The sequence below is a fragment of the Marmota marmota genome, unplaced genomic scaffold, assembly GCF_001458135.2.
Source record: "Marmota marmota marmota unplaced genomic scaffold, marMar, whole genome shotgun sequence".
In the NCBI taxonomy this organism is placed as follows: Eukaryota; Metazoa; Chordata; class Mammalia; order Rodentia; family Sciuridae; genus Marmota; species Marmota marmota.
The window spans coordinates 28878111-28896021 of NW_026000101.1; the positions used below are offsets into that span (position 1 = coordinate 28878111).

At 36.8% G+C, this 17911-nt stretch overlaps 1 long non-coding RNA gene across 1 annotated transcript; it reads left to right on the forward strand.

The window, feature by feature from the left end:
• Positions 1-3257: 3257 nt before the first annotated feature.
• LOC125610714 lies at positions 3258-10154 on the forward strand. The gene is made up of 2 exons (XR_007340715.1): positions 3258-6272; positions 7921-10154. It is a non-coding gene; the product is annotated as an uncharacterized LOC125610714 (long non-coding RNA).
• Positions 10155-17911: the final 7757 nt, after the last annotated feature.

The following is a 17911-nucleotide window of genomic DNA, read 5'->3' on the forward strand; positions in this document are numbered from 1 at the left end:
ACAGTGAGCTGTGATATAACCCTCTGTCTGCTTCTGAGCCTTGTGTCTGTGTTCTATATCCTAACCACACTTTATAATCCTAACTACACTTCATAAACAAATCAGTGCTCCGGCCCTATCTCCAGAGAGCCTGCATTGTTCGCTGTGCACTGGGTGGATAGGCTTCAGTAGTTTTCAGAAGCTCAGAGGATTCCAGTGAACAACAAGGGCTGAGAATGTCTGTTCTGGTGGCAGCAAGCACTAGTTCCCAGAAAGGAGGTTTGCTTAGGTCGGACCCAGGCAGCAGCTGATACTTCTAGCAGTTCCCACACAGATTGTGAAATCCAGGGGAAATGAAATGTAAGCTACTCATCAGGAAGAAGATTGGAGTCTGATTTTGTGACATGGAAATTGGGACTAAATTGCTCATAATTATGTTGTTTTTAAGATACTTTGTAAATCAGAAATAAACTGAGTAATAAAACTCCAGTGAAAAGCAAATATCTGTGCATATAATAAGTGCTTGGAGGTAGAGTTATGTTTTCCCAAGAGTCACTCACTCATCGATATCCTATCATATATAAGCAGTTAAGCAGTTACAATGCCTTCTTTTTTTTGCACATACAAAAAATAAGTTTATTGGGATAAACATACAACATAAATTTTAACTGCAGGTGGTTATACTTTTAGTATTTCTGAAATGGTTCAGTAGAATTATCTTAAGTTATAGAATAAAATTTTAGAAGGATTTAGGTGCATAAAGAGAGTAGTATTTTTAAGGATGTTCATTTCTCCCATATAATAAATAAATATTGTTAAGGTATAGATATGCAATTATAATTTATACGAAGACATTTCTGTAATTTGTTACCCAATGGTTTAAATGAATGAGAAATAAATCACATTTATTTTGGTTTACATTCTCTTCACAAACATTAATAAAATCTATGCTTTGCTTTTTTTTTTTCTAGTGGAGGGATTGAACCCAGAGTTTCATGCATGCTAGGCAACCTCTATCCAACTGAGCTGTACCCCTAGTGAAGCCTCTGCATTTTTAGTTTTAGGCTGACTATCTCATTGTATTTGAAAAATGCTTTATCAATCATTTTCTTCTTCCAAATAAGGTCCACTCTGTTTCTTTATATCGGGTCTCTTTTTCCTTGTAATAAACATTTGGCAATATAGTAAATAGTACGTTTGCATTTTCCTATGGCTACCCAACACTGAAGTTACCTACCTAAAGCATTCTCGATCCTTATTTCTAGCTAAAACATTTTCCATCCCTTTAAAGTATTTTTTTTCTCAAAGTCCAATAGAAGTTACAGCTCTAGAAAAGAAAACTAATGTAAATGAATTAGGAAAAGTTCTTCCTACATTTTGGTCTTAAAAGTGTAACGTGTTTATTTGCCTTAGAACGTCATGTGATAATTGTACCCATTAATGGCTGTTGTCGGGAAATGAAATTGTTGTGATTTTTGTGCTTCTTGGGTTTCAGAGAGACCATCTCAGGCCGACACCATAATTAAGACACAAGGCTTTAGAGAAAGATAATCCCTCTCAATACCAGCAGAAAAATAAACTTAAGACTATGTGAATGGCTTTTTACTGTAATAAAAATTAAACAGATTTGTAGTTATAAACCCAGTTCTGTGAAAACTAAAAATCCTGAGGCGGAGACTTTCTTGCCAACTGTGGGAAGAAATGCTTTTCTTTTGTGGTTATATCATATTACTAGATGCTGTAGAGAGATTTGCATAAAGGGACAGTGAAGTCCATGCCATGGTACTGCTACCATGGTCCAGAGGGCAGCCCCTTCGGCTCCCTGCCAAGTCCTGTTACTCTTACTGTCATAGTTGCCTTCTCTTCACTGCGCCGGGCTTGTGACTGGCTCTTCAGGATTTCTTTCAGCATCCTCGTTTCCTCTCTTTTGTTCTTGAATCTGGTATTGGTATTTACCAAGAAATGATGTATACACTTGAAGAAGTATTTCCAGGGCACCTTGAGTTATTTAAAAGAAAAATCTAAAAATGAACACATTTATCCTCACTCTTACTTCATGTGTGTTAAATATTTATCTTTCCTTGATGGGTATTAAAATGAAAGCATTTTAGCCCCGAGATACCTCTAGTAAAAGTGAAGCATAACTGGAGAAGGTGCAAAGGAAGAACATGAGGTGATTTTGTGTTTAAACAAAGCAGAATTCCTTTTCATGAATCAGATTTGGGTTATGAAGTGTCAGTTCTGCACATTCTTTATAAAGAGACTAAAATGGGAATGATGATGTTTGCCTTGCAGGGCTTTGGGAGGCTTGGAAACAATCCAGTAATAACATATATAAACCCCTAGCATGAAGCCTGCAGAGTGTAGAAACAAAGGGCAGCTCTTGTTAGCACTTCTGTTCTCTTTTGCAGACTGCCCACCCTCCATGCCTCACCCGAGTGTTAGTAGCCTCTTCTCTCTGACCATTCCTAGTCTCCCTTCCCTGGTCAGGCCATATTCCCTCCTGGAACCCCCAGTGGAATCTATCTCTGCTTGGAGGTTTGGTAGTCTTTGGATCCAGAAGCTGCTGTGTCAGCATTAGTGGCTCAGGGCATTAGATTTTAATAGAACAAAAGCCTCCATAAAAGCAAACAGTGATTGGGTTCAGTTTGCCAATATGCCTACATCAGCAACACCAAAGTGACTCGCAGGGAAAATTTGAAAAACAAAACGCCCCAAAAAACTTCCAGTAAATAAATGTAACATAGCATTCCTTGGTTTGTTTCTTTGTTGGAAGAAGGCCTTCAGCCTCGTCATCATTCTCATCGCATTAGTCTGTTTGAACTGCCGTAAAAGAAAAATGTCTTAGACAATATTAATTTCTTTTGTCACAGTTCTGAAGGCTGGAAGTCCCAGATCAAGGTTCCAGCTGGTTTGGTTTCTGATGAGGGCTCTTTTCTTGGCTTACAGTTCACCACTGTCCTGTCATGTCTTCACATGGCTTCTCTGCAGTTCCAATCTGTGGAGAGAGAGAGAGAGACAAGAGAGAGCTCTTTTTTTTTATAAGTTCACTGGTGTCTCTTTATAATTCTGTTGGGTCAGGTCTCTGCCCTTTATCGCCTTTTCTTTGGTGTGTGTGTGGGGGTGTTTACCAGGGATTGAACTCAGGGGCACTTGACCACTGAGCCACATCCCCAGCCCTATTTTGTATTTTATTTAGAGACCAGGTCTCACTGAGTTGCTGAGGGCCTCACTTTTGCTGAAGCTGGCTTTGAGATCCTTCTGCCTCAGCCTCCCTAGCCACTGGAATTACAAACATGTGCCACGACACCCAACCCTTTATCGCCTTTTTTTTTTTTTTAACCTTAATTACTTCCTCAGAGTCCCTATCTCAAAATATAGCTGCACTGGGGATTAGGGCTTCAGCATGTGAATGGAGAGGCACCAACATTCAGTCCATAATAATGGTCATTATCATTTATTTGATAACATTTATTCAACATTCAAAATACTAGGAGGTGATAGAAGGGCTGTATGTTAGGTTTTATTAAGATCTATGTTATAGCTGCTGTAGCAAATTTGTGCGAACATTATTTTTTAAAAAAATCTTAACTATATTGTCTCATTTGATTCTCAAGCAGCCCTCTATGAGACAGGCAGTATATGTCTCCATTTGATAGGTAGAAAATTAAGGTTTGAATAAATTTAGTAATTAGCTGATTATACAGTTTGCAAGCACGCGCAAGGACTGGAATGAGAACTGTGTTCTGTCGTGCAGCTGTGCTCTAAACCACTGCATCACAGCCTTACTGAGATAATGCTTGCATCAAAGCTCTCAACAGCACAAGTTGACTAAGGCAAGTGACACAGCAAACTCCAGAGTTAGCAGGTGCAGTGTCACATGGCTAGGGTGTGAATTCAGGGAGAATGGAAGTCAGTGTCATAATCAATCACAATGCTGTGTTTGCTCTTATTATACTTGTGCAAAACTTGATCAGAATTTACCAAACTGTGTGGAAATATATGCTGTGTCAAGAATTTACACTTATCCCAACTCCCACTTGGGAACCTACTGCAAGTAGACATTTAGCACCATGCTTGGCATAGACTAGATGCTCAGCAAGTGTTAAACTAATGGAATTATTAGTATGTTGGTGACCTGAGTCAGTTTCCTTGATATAACTAAGCCTTCTTGGTGTTACCTTAATCACTTATTAACAGGAGATAATAATATCTATCACTGCCATTTTCCTGAGGATTAAATATATACTATTTATTTTTAAAAAGTAGTTGCTTTTCCTCTCCTCCCCGCTTTTCACCGTGTTTCTATAAATTTGGGAAAATAGGAAATAGTTTAATTTTGGCCTGTTTCAGGCAAAGGGTTGTATAATGGGAATCCCCCTCATAAATATCTCCCACACTTTCTAATTAAAAACTGTATGATATTCAGCTAAAATTTTAGATCTCCTTGAAGGCATAAGGTCATTAGCCATTTGCAGTTCATCTTGCATTGTTATAGTGCTGGGGTAGATTTCTTCTTTCTCATTCCTATAGAGAATATGTGCAAAGGGAGTGAGTAAAGTAGTATAACTGTGTTAATGAGGGCTCTTCGAAGAGGAACAAACCTGATAGGTACTACAGTGTGTGGGGCAGGGGAATGTGAAGCACAGGAGTGAGATAGGCAGAGGGAAGAGTGTGAGGACCTTCGGCAGGAAAGACAAGGATCCGCTGAGGTAGGCAGGGCATCAAAACTTAACTCTGCCCATTCCTCTGTACCTTGGAAGTTGAAGCCTGGGGATCATTTCTGATTGCTGATGCAGATATTGAGTTGTATCTCATGCAAATTCCTAAATTAAAAACAATTATGTTGCATTCTACTTTTGATATTTTTCTTCCATAGAAAGAATTGCATCAATATTAAAATTTTACATGACATATATCTGCATCCACACTTGTACATCTATGTACACAATCTTGCTGCTGAAAAGACACTTTGAAAAGCCTCACTGATATGATTTCCTTTTCTTAGTCATTCCTGTATTGCTTTTTTTTAAACTGTAAAAGTGTCTGTGATTTTTCCAGTAATTATTCTCAGGAATCCTATGATAATGTTTTAGCACAAGTGAATTGAATATATTTTTGCAGTAGCCATTTTTTCCTCATTGTGTCAGTTTTTGTATATGAATGAAAAGTGTATATAGAATGTGACATTAATACCTGGGGTCCTCCCTAAATCTTTAGCCCTCCAATGGCCATAATGTTATCTTTGCTCATTTCTGAGAAATATCATTTCTTCATTATAATAATGCATACACACACACAAACACATTTATGTGTGTGTGTGTGTATAGCTAAAATCTTACTTTTTCGCAACCCACCAGATGTAAGGCAGACACACATCTGGCTTCTATCAGTTAGGGAGTAGCTTTAAGCACATCCTGTTAAATTGTCTGTTCCCAAAAGCAATCCCAACACATTCAGTGAATGTTATTTTTCCCCCACAGTTATGTTCTTGATTGGACCACAAATTTTTCCATAATACTCTACTTGAAAAATAGGACATTCTAGCTCCTTATTCATAATCAGCTCTCACCCCCAGCCTTTTTTAGAAAACTCTTATAAAAAAATGAGACATTAAGTGGATTGTGTTCCAGCTTTGGAAAGATAAGTGAGTATTAGTTGTACCCTTTTTTAGTTGCGTTGATTAACTGGTTCTCATTCTTTGTGTTTGTGTACTGATTAGAGCTGGTGTAACTAACTCTCTCCTGTCCTTTACGTGTCTGAGATATACTAGATTTGCTGCTGGTTTTCAATCAATTACTTATAAAGGAAAGCAAATGATTAACTTCAAATAATTTAAAGTTAGTTAAAACAATTTGAAAAATTCTAGACTTTGAATGTTGCTAGTTTTACTACTGAAGGTTTGGAATATAAAAGAAAAAAATTCATCTTTTAGAGCAAGAAAATTATAAGAGGGCCCTGAATTTTCTCCAGTACACTTTATTGACAGCATGTTTCATAATTTAACCTTAACTACTAAGGTAGCCATAATACTTATTCTGTTTTCTAGTTGTTGCATAATTAATAATTAAGCTAGATTTTTACAGAAAATTTGATTTGCTGAAAATTTGATTTGCAGAAAATTTTTTGGAATTTTTGAAGAAAATAGTGCTGAAGGGGTGCATCTTATCAGTAATCTGGTGGAAGCCATGGTTCACTGGATACAACAGAGAAATTAAAGAAAGGAGCCATGTTTCAACAGTGGTAGCTTCCCTAACAGGGCAGAGGATAATCTTCCTTTAAGCTTTCAAATTGTAAGTAGAGAAATTACTCAATAACTTAAAAAGTTAAGTTTTTTCTCTTTTTAAGTATGGAAGCAAATAGGAAGAGGAGGGTAGGGTATGAATTATTGCATTACCCTGTCTTTTCCCTTTAAGCATTCCTCATATAAAATGCTCATAGGACTTCTCCAATATCTGCTGAATCATCTGGTAAATCAGATAATTACTAGCATTCAGTGTTCTCTGCAAAATGGATCTGAAAAGGCCACACAAAATTATTATTTTCAAATATGTAGCACATATCTTCTAAAAATGACACAACCTGTATCTACCTCTTAGTTGTGAATATCAGCGTTAGTAATATTTTTTAAAAAAAGATTAGGCTTTTGGAGGAAACTTTATTTAATTAAATCTTTTTGATTCTGGATGTATTTTGTTAACTAGTCTGCATTGTATTTGGCATTGATTTTGATCCAGTGCTCTATACTTGATGAACCAAAAACTCCTAAATATTCTTACATTAGTTAGTATCTTTCTCATCAGTTAAAAATTCCAGAACAAGGTTTTATAGGGTCTTGTGCAATAGAACCATGGCACCCACTTCCCACATGAGAAACACATGCGGTATATTGCATATACGTAAGCAAGTGACAGCATGTGTGTACACCTCGTACCAAACTTAGGAAACACTCAACTTTTGTTTCTGAGTATGCTTCTCTCTTATTTGTATCTTGGTAGAACTCTAGCTAAATGTTTTACCTGTGTAATATATCTTGTGCTTATTTCTTTTTTATAAATAATATTTATTAAGTTTTAATAAAAACATGTATAAAGAGAACAACATTTTTAATTCTCTCTAGTTATTTTTAAAGTGAGAAATAATCATTTAAAAGAATAAATCACTCATGAACCCTTCAAGAAAAAATTTTTTTGTATATTCAGGATATGTGTGTGTGTGTCTATCTGTGTATGTGTTTTCATACTTCTTCCTTAAACAATAGCATCACTATCCTACATAGTGTCGTTATTGTTATGCCTTAATCTTTTGTAAGGACCATGAAATACTCTTTATTTTATGACTGTGTCAAAATGTACTTAGCCAATATCAATCATATTGATGAACATTCAGGGCATTTCTGTTTTTTTACTATTAAGAACATTATTTCAGTGAACCTTCATGGATATACAACTTATTGGTACTTTGCAAATGTATTTGTGCAGTAAATTCTAGCTGGAAATTGTTGGCTCAAAAGAGCATTATTTTTAAGAGCACATGAAGCAGTAAACTAACTTACACACTGTAGGGTAATAGTTTAATAGTGTTTAAGTATATCTGAGTGGCAGAAATTGACCAAGTAGAATTATTAGACTAAAAATAAAATTGTTATGAGTCACTGGGATGTGCTGTGGACTGTGAATATGGTTGTAATAGCCTATAATTAACTGTCATCAACTTTAGGCTTTATGACTTGGAATTTTTGTCAGAATTTCCCCCTGTCATTTCACAAGCAGTTAGTAAACATTCTGAGGGTTCATTTTAGATCAAAAGCCATTTTTTAAAAAAGGAACTAGCCACAACCTTCCTGTGCTTAACTGTCTTTAAAATCGGACACTCTAAGGAACACTGTGTTAGGAAAAAAAGCTTGCATTTTCAATTAATGATTGTGTTTTCCTTCCTCAGGTGGAAGAGGAGATCTCAGAAAACAAAACACTACTGAGGCCTCTATTGCTCCTGTAACTTGGAACCGGAGAGGAGGCAAGATGCTGGCATAGCTGTTGAGCTGAGAACCTGCTATGCCAACATATTGCCATCTTTCCTGTCTGACAGCAGCCTGGCCTTCTGCACACCATTCTTCCTCGTCTTGCTGCAGATACGTGCCCTTCTATGGATGTGGGTTTTCTTGATATACCACCTTCCCACTGTGTACTGGGACACTCGCCCTGTTCTGGCCATGTTGACCTTTTTGGTTATTCTTGGATTCCACTGAGGATGTTCCTGCCTCTTAGTTTTCTTTCTCTCATCATTGGAGTCTCAGCAGGGACTCACATCTCAGAGAAGCCTTCCTTAATTACACTGTCTGTCACAGCTGTCATGTACCCCATCTTCCTCCTCCCATTACGCTGTGGTACCTTCAGAATCCTAGGTCACTCACTGAATGTGTCTGTTCTCGTGTTTGCTATCCTGTTTCTTGCACTAGAATATGAATTCCTCAAGGTTAGGGTTTGTCTATTGACCCATTGTATCCCCAGCACCAGACACTTAGTAAGCCTTCAGTACGTGTGTTTGAAACTCCAAAGGAATTTTATTCTACAATAGAGGGGTCAAGGAGTTACATTTTTCATGTTACCAATGGCTTTGATGTAACTCTGGCTCACAGGTAATAAAGAAATAAAGAGATGATGTTGAGTTCTTGGCCAGCAAGCCGAACACCTTAAAGCAGTCAAAATAAATGCTTTGTGGGGTCCACAGACCCAAGGCAGTAAGCATATTATAATGGAAAAGGCATCAGTTTCAAAATAAAAATTTCTGTTCCAGTCTCCCCACTGGTGTTTTCCTGCAGGTCCTCAGACAAGTCACTTACCCTCTGAGCCACTGTTTTATCAGTTGTTAAAAGAAAATATTGATACCAACTCCACAGGATTCTTGCAAGGGATATTTTAACCAGAAGGTTTTTACCTTGCATCTAAAAGCATGTCTATAAAATTTCTGATATATATGCACTAATAAACATCCCACAAATTTTATGTATTTTACTTTCTAGAAAATTTTTTTTCTTCAGTTAGAAACAGATAATTTTAAGTATGTCAAAACTGTAGTACATGTAGAACTCTGTATGAGACAAAGAAATCTGGAGCAACCAAGGAGTTAAGAAGGATTTCAAATTCTTCTTCTGGTTAGTTCACACTCTTCACCTTCTTTATTTCTAAAGTTACTCATTGTCGGGCTAGGGTTATAGCCCAGTGGTTGAGCGCTTGCCTCGCATGTGTGAGGCACTAGGTTTGATCCTCAGTGCTACAAAAATAAATAAATAAAACAAGATATTTTGTCCATCTATAACTTAAAAAAATATATTTGTTTAAACAGTCACTCATTGTGGACTTCTGACCTTTAAAGATTCACTTTCTTACAGAGTAAGAGTACTTGATAGGAGTTGGATGGTAGAGCACTTGCCTAGCAAGTGTGAGGCACTGGCCTCAATTCTCAGCACCACATATAAATAAATGAATAAAATAAAGGTTCATCAACATCTAAAAAATTTTTTTTAAAAAGAGTATAAAACTCTGCTTTTAACAAACTAAATTTATGTTAATTTTGATGCTTTTCTAAGAAACAGAAAAATGATCATACTTCTCAACTGATACTATTTATTGTTACTCTGGGTATTAGAACTGTAATATTCAGAAAGTGCTGGTTATATCTTTATTTCATACTTCTGAAAGTACATCAAGTGAAGTTGTTCATTTAACAAAATTGTAAAGCCCAACACTGTGACAATTTTAGTCTATAGCTTTTGTAAGTGTTCTGTGTTAGGAGCCATCCATGGGCTGTGTGTGTGAGCTATGCGCATTTGAGTGTATGAGGGGACTGGTCTGGCGTTGCTTGCTGATTGGGCTGTGCAAAGCAAATGTGCCTTTTCTCGCACTCTGCCTGTGATCCCGCACAGCACCTGAGATGGGTGTGATTTGCCAAGGTGTCAATCAATCTGCTGACCACAGGACATCACCAAGAAAGACTCTACCTTCGAAACCCTACCCCTTGCCTTATTTGGGTGGAATCTTCTATCGAAAGTCTTCTCCCCAATAAATATGGGGGTTTCGGGTGTGCTCGCTCTCTTGCCTCTTGCTCTTTCCAGCACTGCCCAGTGTGGAGCTGAGGTGAGGTCACAGAGCCAACCTTGACCCCCCCCAAAAGTATTTTGTGTTTGTGTGGTTTTTTTCATTGCTAGCCCAGTTCATGCGGATTGACCCTGAATCCATTGCTGTGCTGGACGTGGGCGATAGTTCTGTTTATGCAAGCATAATTACTTTAAAGACATCATTTAAAAACTCACAGTGGGTGTGGCAGTGCACGCCTGTAATCCCAGCGGTTTGGGAGGCTGAGGCAGGAGAATCACGAGTTTAAAGGTAGCCTCAGCCAATTAGCAAGGCCCTAAGCAACTCAGTGAGACCCTGTCCCTAAACAAAATACAAAATAGGGCTGGGGATATGGCTTAGTGGTTAAGCACCCCGAGTTCAATCCCTAGAACCAAAAACCAAACAAACAAAAAAACTCAATATGACAAAAAAAGTACCTTAAGCAATATGAAGTACTTTAAGTTTTAGATTGTTTCTCTTGGTGGCTTGTGTATTCATCACCTTGTTTCATTCCTTCGTTTCTTAAATTTATTCTTCATTTCTTAAATCTATATATTCAGAAACAAATATATAGAACAACAGCCTCTAGCCCTGGAAGGCCATTGTACAAGACCAATGTTAGCCATAACTTTGAAGAACTCACTGAAAATTGACAGTCATAACACCTTGTTCATTCTTTACCCTGATAGTGAAAGTACTTTGTTGAGGGAATCAAGAGGCCAGATAATATAGCTTCTTGTTTTTTATTTACTTTTTTTTTAACCTATAACTTAGTTTATAAAATTTGTTTCATGAGTTTGAGTTTCTTTGCCTTCTTCAGAGTTCCATCCACATCAGTTATAGACATATCCATTGCTCCCTTGACCTCCATGCAGTTGATGAGCTGGATTCCAAGAATGGAAATGAACTTTGAACTCACTTAGATCAACCCTACACATCTGAATATGTTTTACTGTCATTGCTGAACACCCATACCTTCCTTTATTCCCCCAAGTAAACAGTCATGGAAGGGGACAATTTGGACATAACAACATTATAGTGAAAGGCTGAAACATTAATATTCTTAAGTATCCACTATCTTCTTTCTATCAGTGGGTTTTACATTTGAATGTTATTCTGCCAATCACTTGGAGAGCTTGTTTAAAAACAGACTCCCAAACCATCCTCTAGGCATTCAGATTTAATAGATCTTGACTGAAATTTAAGAATCTTCATTTCTAATGAGCACCCTATTGATGTTGATTCAGTTTGAGAATGCATTATACTTTCTCTCAAGTCTTAAGTCAGAGGGCAGGTTTTCAAATTTCTTATGTGAGTCTCAATATGGAACTTAGGCCTGGTGGTAAAAGGAGTCTGCTTTCTCACTATGCCTGGGCTTACGGAAAACTGGACCAATGTTTTGTAGCTGTGCTTTATCCTCTGAGGTTTCTTACATAAACAGCCCACATAACTACGCACAGGAGCATTGCACCAGGGGCTACCCATGTGCTTCTGCGGAGCTGTTTTTAACTTCAATCATCTTTTCTCCACTGGTATACATTACAGTTTCCAAGATGTTGTATTTTCTTTCCTGATTGACTGGATATTGACCCAAAGTCTTTACCTCTAAATATTCTCCTTTCTGTAGGATTTCTGTCAAAATGGAAAATGATATATGAGCTCCTTGAGGCTACAGACTAGGTCTAATTATGTAGAAGGAAATTTTTCAAAATTTATAGGGCTCTTACAGTGGTAAATCTTTATGTAAACAAAGGATCATATCTTAATTGATCTATTTCTTAAGTTTAGATTTTTGTGGATTCTCTTTTAAATTGGGACATCTTTCCTTTGTGAGGCAGTGTGGTATAGTAGAAAGAACTTCAGAATGAAGTACAAAAAGTTCTGGCTTCTTGTATTGGTCCTGTCCTTTTCCAGCCCTGCATGTGACTTTGCACAGCTCATTTAATCATTTTCCTTAGTTGTAAATTGGGGGTAATAGTAGGAGACCTTATATGTTAGGAAGAAAAGAGAGAAAGGAGAAATAACAGCTGTGAAAAGTAAACCTGTGGTCATATTGGAATATAACCTACAAAAAGAATAGCTGAGGGTTTGAGTAGTAATTAATTTTATTTTTTTCAACATTTTATTGCTTTGGGTTGTAATTGTCTAATTGAACATAAGAAAAAAATAGAGATGCAGGTAGAAGGCAGATAACTTTTTTCTCATCCAACCTGAACCACTTATTTTCAATCTAATTCCTGTCCAAGAAAAGAAAACTAGTATTTTAGTTAGCTTCATCTTGAGGGAATGTCCTGCTTCTCTTCTGCTGTTTAAAAGCCTAAAAATATGATAATGATTCTGTGACTCACACGCTTGCTTTCTCATTGGCTTACTATGTGATTCAAATCAGATAAGGTATAATAAACTGCTTTGAAAAATGGTAAGAAGCTCTGAAAAAAGAAAGAATGAAGTTCTAAGATATTGTTTACAAATCTTTTCTCCCTTTACACCTACAAAATTTTATATTTGAAATGATTGAGATTTTAATAAAATCAAAAAATTTTCTTCTAAGCCTGGCTATAACGGTTTCATATGTAGCAATCTAATTGTTTATCATTTTGTTTGTAGTAGCTAGTCTACAGGAGATTGGGGGGAAGGGGTAAGCATCTCCTTTCATCTATGCTTGTATCCACTACAATAGATTTCATATTCCATCAACATGTATCTGTCTCAAAACCACAATAAAAGAAAGCAAAGTACTGCTTTAAGTTTTCACTATAGCTTGGGTGGTTTTTTTATTCCCACATGAATGTTTTGTATATTTATTTAATATTAGAAACAACACATATTAGTTTCCTTTTCAAAGTTTTTTAAATGTTTTGAAAGTTAATTTAAATAAAATATTAAGAAATTTATGATAGGTGAATATAACAAAAATTTTGTGAAGGTGTGGCTCAAACTTTAGGAGACCTAATTAGAAAGTTTAGATAAGCAAGAATCTGCTATGGAGTAGCAGAGGAAAGCTATATGATAAACATGTTAGATGTTACCTAAAGTTTCTCCAATGTATGTTTCAATTTGAGAAATGTGTATTATTCTTGGATGAAGAAAATTTCAGTTTTAAGTGAGAATTAATTTACTTTGCACATGAATTGCATATATGTTATATATTTAGTTGCTGTCAAGGATTAATAGTATTTCCCAGATATAAGGGCATTATTATACATTGTGTCTTTAAAAGCAAATGACAAGCAAGTTTGTTTATAAATTGATTATAGTCAATATGAGTAGGCATGTGTCCTTTTTTGGAGACAAGATGATTCTCATTGCCAAACTGTAGCAATTTATGACAGAGAAGAAACATTATCTGCAGATGTGCAACAAAAGCAGAAACCCTTTCTTTCGTTTAGAAAGTTTTTAAAGTCTCAGCTTGTATCAGAAAATAACACTGGGGTAATTGCCTTATAGTGCCTACATAATGCCATGAGACATGCAAATTAGAAAAAAAAATCATCAAAGATAATTTGCTAAACATGGACTTCAATATCTAGATGTATAAAAAAATGTAGCAAAGAGACTCATCAAGCGTGCATGAGAAAACAAAACTGGGAGAATGATGTAGTTACTGGGAAGCAAGCCACCTTCATGGTTTGCATACTTTGAAAATATGTTCCATCTGATTGCTTAAATCTGGAGAAAAATGAGTGATTTGAATTTCTGACTCCAAATTAATCATTTGGCCATTGAAAGAATTTACAGAAGATATTCATGGAATTTGTATGACCTAGAATGATCTCACCCGTCTCTCCCTTCCCTCCCTCCCTCTCTCCCTCCCTCCCTTCCTTCCTTCCTTCCCTCCTTCCTTCCTTCCTTCCTTCCTTTCTTCCTTTTTTTCTGGAAATGGGGATCCTTCCTTCCTTCCTTCCTTCCTTTTTTTCTGGTAATAGGGATCAAGCGTAGGGGTGCTTTATTACTGGGCTATATTCCCAGCCCTTTCTCTTTTTTATTATTATTTTTTTTATTTTGAGGTAGGGCTTTGCTAAGTTTCTGAGGCTTGCTTTGAACTTGTAATTCTTTTGCCTCAGCCTCCCGGGTAGCTGGGATTACAGGCATGTACCACCATATCTGGCTCTATTCATGTTCTCTCATCTGCTTTTCCACTTGCAAACCTTTCCTAATTCCTAAAACTTATAAGAGATACCCAGATACTGAACTTCAGTGAATTGTCATAAAAAGTTGAGTTGAGTCTATTGCTGGATTGTAGGGAAATGAGAGATATAGATAGATAGAGATAGAGAGAGAGAGAGAGAGAGAGAGAGAGAGAGAGAGAGAGAGAGAGANGTGTGTGTGTGTGTGTGTGTGTGAGAGAGAGAGAGAGAGAGAGAGAGAGAGAGAGAGAGAGAGAGAAGCTTATTTGGGGAGGGAGATACAGATCTAATTCACTTGAAAGAATAGCACCCGAGAATAAAGAAAGAGGTTTTTTAAAAAAAAGAAGCAAATACATATGGTGATGAGGTCACAAACTGAAAAATAGGAGAAAGGCCACATTTCAAAATTAAAATGATTAGTTGTCAGATGAATATTTACCCTCAATTTAACATTTTTAAAATAAATAATTTTGTAATATATATATAACTGTTATATATTATCATATATTATGAATTACAGAATCCTTTGCATAATTGAATTAGAAATAAATCTCTAAGTTTTTTGAGAATAAAAATTTTTATCCAACTTCCTATGTCTTGAGATGGATTTTTTAGATTATTTATTCATCATTCAATACTAATCAATTAATTAATAACTTCTCACATACCAGGTACAGAGTAGCTCTCCACTGCTTACATTCTAAGAAAACAGATAAACAAGTCATCACAAGTTGGACTGCAATAAGGAACTACTTTTGTCTGTGGAAACATAATAAGGGAACCTGAAAAACTACTCCAAGGAGATTTTTGCTGTTGATTATTAGGGTAAAAAGTAAGGGGGAAAGTATCAGAAAGCACATGAGAAAGTTCTGAAGCTAGGAATTTTGGCACAAAAAGACCTGGGATGTCTGGGATGTTGAGTGTAGCGAGGAAGAGAAGGGATTGGGGGATGCAGTGAGGGGAGGGGAACCTGATGAATGTGCAGGTTATACCTTATACAAGGCCACTGAGGAACTAAAAGTCAATGCCTCATGGTGAGATTTTTTTTTTCTTGAATATTCATCTCTTCTCCACAGGTTTATTCACTTCTTCCCTCTCACATTTCCTAAAATTTAAACTTCCCTTAATGCTGTCACTCCTCTTTGTTACTGGCTCATCCTTCTCTTTGTACACTAACTTCCAGCAAAAATAGCAAATGCTTACAGGCTCTGCTTCTTGATGAACTGTTCACTCCTTACCCTTTGCAATCTGCCTTCTGTTCCCAGGTGGAACTGCACTTTCCAAGAGGTCCTTGACTTGATGGTCACAAGCCAGCAGCCACCAATTTTTGTGTACCGATTTCCTCAACACTCCCTTTCTGAGGTCTGTGATACCACCTTGTCTATTCATAGCATCTCTAGCAACTGTCTCTGTCTTCTCACCTTCACCCTTCATCCTTCTATTTTTGGCCTATTTCCAATTGTTTCCTCTCCTTTATTTCCTCTTGATTCTCTTTTTTTCCTGGACTATCTGCCTCTACCACTTGGGTTTCAGCTCTTATGAACACTGAAGATGTCTTATCTACCTGTCCAATCTAGATTGCTCTTTTACTGTTTTACTCTTTTTTTTTTTTTCTAGTTGCCTCTTTTGTAGCTACAAATGGCTGTGCCATTCGTACCACAAACTTTTAGAAAGTCAGAAACCCACTTCACCCAGGTGACTTCTTTTCTTATCTTGGTTAAGTTTCATCACCAATCCACCCTGGGAACCTAAATATCATCTTTCATCCCTTTCTTACCTGTCCTCATACCACTTCTCCCATGTAATCACTTGTTAAATCCTATTGCTTCTACTCACCAATGTCTCTCATGGAGTTACTTCCCATTCCAGCTGCTGCTGCCTTCATTCAGAACCAGTTCCCACTTAGCCGTGGTAAAATCTTCTAATTCATCTCCCAGCCTCTATTTGCAGCTTCACCTAATCCAAATCTATTTCCCATTCCTGTTAAAGCAATCCTCCTAAAATGTACATTTGGTGATCTTAGTGTCTTGCTTGTTTTGAAAAAAGTTATAAATCCTTAGCCTGAAAGTGAATGGGCCCCACAGGTTTGCAATAAACTATTTTTTTCTCTTTCATCTTCTTTATTTCTGTGCCCTGCCCAAAACAGACTGTTTTAAAAGTCTGACATATATTCATTCACACTTTCATTGCTTCATATTTTTCTATGCTTTCTGAACTGTTCATTCAGAAAACTGTTCATTCCACGGTGCCAATGAAAATGGTAATTCTTCAATGAGATCATCCCCTGATCCTCCCAATTAAAATTAATTGCTATATTCTACATCTTCCATGAGTATTTTGTATGTGATTCTGTCACAGAGAACATTTATCCCTTAAAATATCATTATGCACTTGTCATGTGTAAAGGACAGAATTTGTTGTTTGTTTGTTTTTACTGTCTCATGTGAAGGTATCTTCCCAATTCCTAGAACAAAATTAAATATACAATGCATTTGATGAATATATGGTGATTATCAGTTGTTCTGTTGATGTACAAAGTACTTCCAAAGACTCAGCTTTTATTAAAGTATAAACACACACACACACACACACACACAAAAAAAAAAAAAAGTCCCTGTAGCCTCTTTTGCTAAATGAAAACATCTTTTCCCGCCCAGGATCGTCAGGAGCTCTTTCTTATAAAGTTGTTTTTATTCTTTCTATTTAAGGATGAGAGACTTGCTTGGACCATCTTGAGGAGAAGAGGTCCAGTGTAAGAATTCATAAGGTCTGAAATTAGAAGATGTCAAGAACCAAAGCAGCTCTGAGGCTGTGCTCTTCTCTCCAGCTGTCATCTTCAATGTAGTGATTGCTCATTCCCCCTCCCCTGAGAGTTGCTTCATTATCTTCTTTGTTCAATTTTCTCCTCTTACTCATCTTTATCTTCTTGTAGCCTTGGTTTGGAAGGAACCTATTGAGGTGCCACCACCTACTCTTTTGGACTCTGTATCTATGTCATGGCCTTTCAGCTTTATCCCCCACCTTTCCATATTTCCCAATTCCCAGAATCTATGGGAGCACCTCTGGGCCCATCACCTCTGGCCTGCTGTAGATCTTGATGGCCTAGGCCAGGAACTATGAACCAGGTACTTTTTTTTCACAAGGGGCATGAGCCCTAACTGTCCACACTCACCAAATGCCATCACCAAATGGCATGTACTTATATTCCAATGTGTACTTAACATTTGGAATTATTTTCCTCCTATCATATATTCTAACATAACACTAAAATAATTTTATTGATTAAAAAGAAATCATAACCTCAATTTTTGTTTCTCTTATTTTTTATAATGTGCTTTGTCCTTCAAATCACCCACTTATAAGATTTAGGATTGCTGATATTCCAAAAAGTCACAAACCTTAGAGATTCTATTTCTCCTTTTCTTCCTCACCTTTCTTAATAGAGCCCTTGTAAATACCAAATTTCTGATATTTGCCCTTAATTTTCTTGCTTCTGGGAATTTTTGACAGACTGTTAAGAGAAGACACAAGGCTGGAGTCTTCGTTTCCTGCTGTACTACAGGCTGTTGCTCTTTGACACTTAACCCTCAAAAGAATTTTATGCTCTGTAATTTGCTGAGTGAACAAGTTAGAGAGACCATGAAAAGAAAAAAAAGGAGGGACTTTTCTAGATTAAAGTTATCAGGTCTA